This window comes from Carcharodon carcharias, chromosome 13 (genome assembly GCF_017639515.1).
Source record: "Carcharodon carcharias isolate sCarCar2 chromosome 13, sCarCar2.pri, whole genome shotgun sequence".
NCBI classification, from domain to species: domain Eukaryota; kingdom Metazoa; phylum Chordata; class Chondrichthyes; order Lamniformes; family Lamnidae; genus Carcharodon; species Carcharodon carcharias.
The window spans coordinates 49,442,529-49,445,028 of NC_054479.1; the positions used below are offsets into that span (position 1 = coordinate 49,442,529).

A 2,500-nucleotide genomic window follows, 5' to 3' on the forward strand; every position below is an offset into this window, starting at 1 on the left:
TGGAGGAATGTTCCGCATAATTAACCACTATTGAAGCAAAGTGCTCAGCCAATGATTTTTTCCGTGCAATTGGGACAATAGTCCCAGTTAATCGGTGGAATTTTACATTATAGTTAATCATGTCGTCTAGATGACTTTAAGCACTTTGATAATTCAAATAAATAAATCTTTTCAAAGTATCTAAACAACAATCCGAGCTAAACTTACATTTTGGCTTTGTACCTGACCATCATTTAACAGAAAGTACCTTTTCAATCGCGCAGCTATATTTAATCCCACACACACACAACTCACAAAGTCAATTCACATTTCCTGGATCAGTTCACTGGCACAGTGTACACCTGAAGCTGTCACAGAGAAACTCTCATCTCCACTTCCAATTCAGTTAAACTGCTCTGAAGAAGCAGATTCGAATCGACTTCTCTCACCACAGTTTCTCACAGACCAGCGGAGATTTTCCAGCACTTTAGGTTTCTATTTCAGTTAAACTCCTATTCTTTTATTATTTTCCTTGCATTAAAACGCCATTCCCATTCTCCAAATCTTATCCCACATCTTCCAATACTTTATGAAGAGCCATTTTCCCTTTTCCAGCAACCATTACGCTCTTTCCTGAACTGGAGTCAGTCCATTTGAATGTGCTCTTCCCAGCAGAACTCTCTACTGGTGATTTTCTCCACAGCCTTGTCGTCCAGGAGCTTTTCTCACGCGCCGAATTCCCGAGACGTCGAATTGTCCGCTTGTCGTTTATCAGCGTTTTTTGCACTGCTTATCGATTTTTTAGCATCTGTGACATTCTGCTGTTATGCCAATCAATAAGTGTCAATTATTTAATGTTTTAATATCTCAAGTGCCCATTTAAAAGTGAGAAATCTGGACCTTCGACAAATCTGTGGAATGAACAGGTTGAATTGAGTGAGGTAAACGAGGAACTGAATAAAGATATTGGATTGTATAATGATGGTTTTTAAAAAGCGGGCAAATTGTGGATGTTCTGCAAAAGGTGAATTGCTTTGCAAGTCTAAAATATGGAACGCTTCACGAATTTGCGTGTCATCCTTGCGCAGGGGCCATGCTAATCTTCTCTGTATCGTTCCAATTTTAATATATGTGCTGCCGAAGCGAGCACAAATCAGCGCCCAGGATCAGCGCCTTATTAATGCTCAATATTCAACATGCTTTTTGGTTGCACTGACTTTATTTCCTTGATTAAGTTTTCTTCAACTGTACATTAACGTTCTGCTACAGAATAATGCATCAAACAAATTGTGCTACAAGCACACTGGGACTCTTAAATTTTGGGGCTTCCAAACATACACACTGACATTAAGTCACATGTAAATGCAAAGCATTCTGGTCGCCCGTTTCCGCAGGTCACAGCTCCCTCTTCGAACTTGCTGGTGAAATCAATGCTTTCAGCATCACGATGAAGCCAGACAGGCCAGCAAGGGATCCTTTCAAACATTTCCAGAGCAGTTAGCACACGACTGCTCTTGGCTGAAAACACCTTGTCGTTTACCAACTATGTAGTGTCCAATGTCAGTCTTCAAAGCTACAGCCCCACTCAAGTGGCGTGCACATGGGTGCAAGAATCAACAAAGAATTCTGCATGTCGGACATGTCATAGCTGCCAACAGAAATGAGTTTGTGAAATATAGCAACAGCTTCACGAAAGGGAACGCAGCCATCTAGAAAGCCAAAAGCTCAAGAACAACCCTGACACATGAAAACAAGAGATTGATCCAGACTTTGTAACTTTAGCTGGAGGAATGTTCCGCATAATTAACCACTACTAAGCAAAGTACTCAGGCAATGATTTTTTCCGTGCAATTGGGACAATAGTCCCAGTTAATCGGTGGAATTTTACATTATAGTTAATCATGTCGTCTAGATGACTTTAAGCACTTTGATAATTCAAATAAATAAATCTTTTAAAAGTATCTAAACAACAATCCGAGCTAAACTTACATTTTGGCTTTGTACCTGACCATCATTTAACAGAAAGTACCTTTTCAATCGCGCAGCTATATTTAATCCCACACACACACAACTCACAAAGTCAATTCACATTTCCTGGATCAGTTCACACACACAGTGTACCCCTGAAGCTGTCACAGAGAAACTCTCACTCCACTTCCAATTCAGTTAAACTGCTCTGAAGAAGCAGACTCGAATCGACTTCTCTCACCGAAGATTCTCACTGACGACTTGAGATTTTCCAGCACTTTAGGTTTCTATTTCAGTTAAACTCCTATTCTTTTATTATTTTCCTTGCATTAAAACGCCATTCCCATTCTCCAAATCTTATTCCACAACTTCCAATACATTATGAACAGCCATTTTCCCTTTTCCAGCAACCATTACGCTCTTTCCTGAACTGGAGTCAGTCCATTTGAATGTGCTCTTCCCAGCAGAACTCTCTACTGGTGATTTTCTCCACAGCCTTGTCGTCCAGGAGCTTTTCTCACGCGCCGAATTCCCGAGACGTCGAATTGTCCGC

At 40.6% G+C, this 2,500-nt stretch overlaps 1 non-coding gene across 1 annotated transcript; it reads right to left on the reverse strand.

The window, feature by feature from the left end:
• Positions 1 to 1,022: 1,022 nt before the first annotated feature.
• LOC121286624 lies at positions 1,023 to 1,129 on the reverse strand. The gene has a single exon (XR_005945024.1). It is a non-coding gene; the product is annotated as a U6 spliceosomal RNA (small nuclear RNA).
• Between the last annotated feature and the right edge of the window lie 1,371 nt (positions 1,130 to 2,500).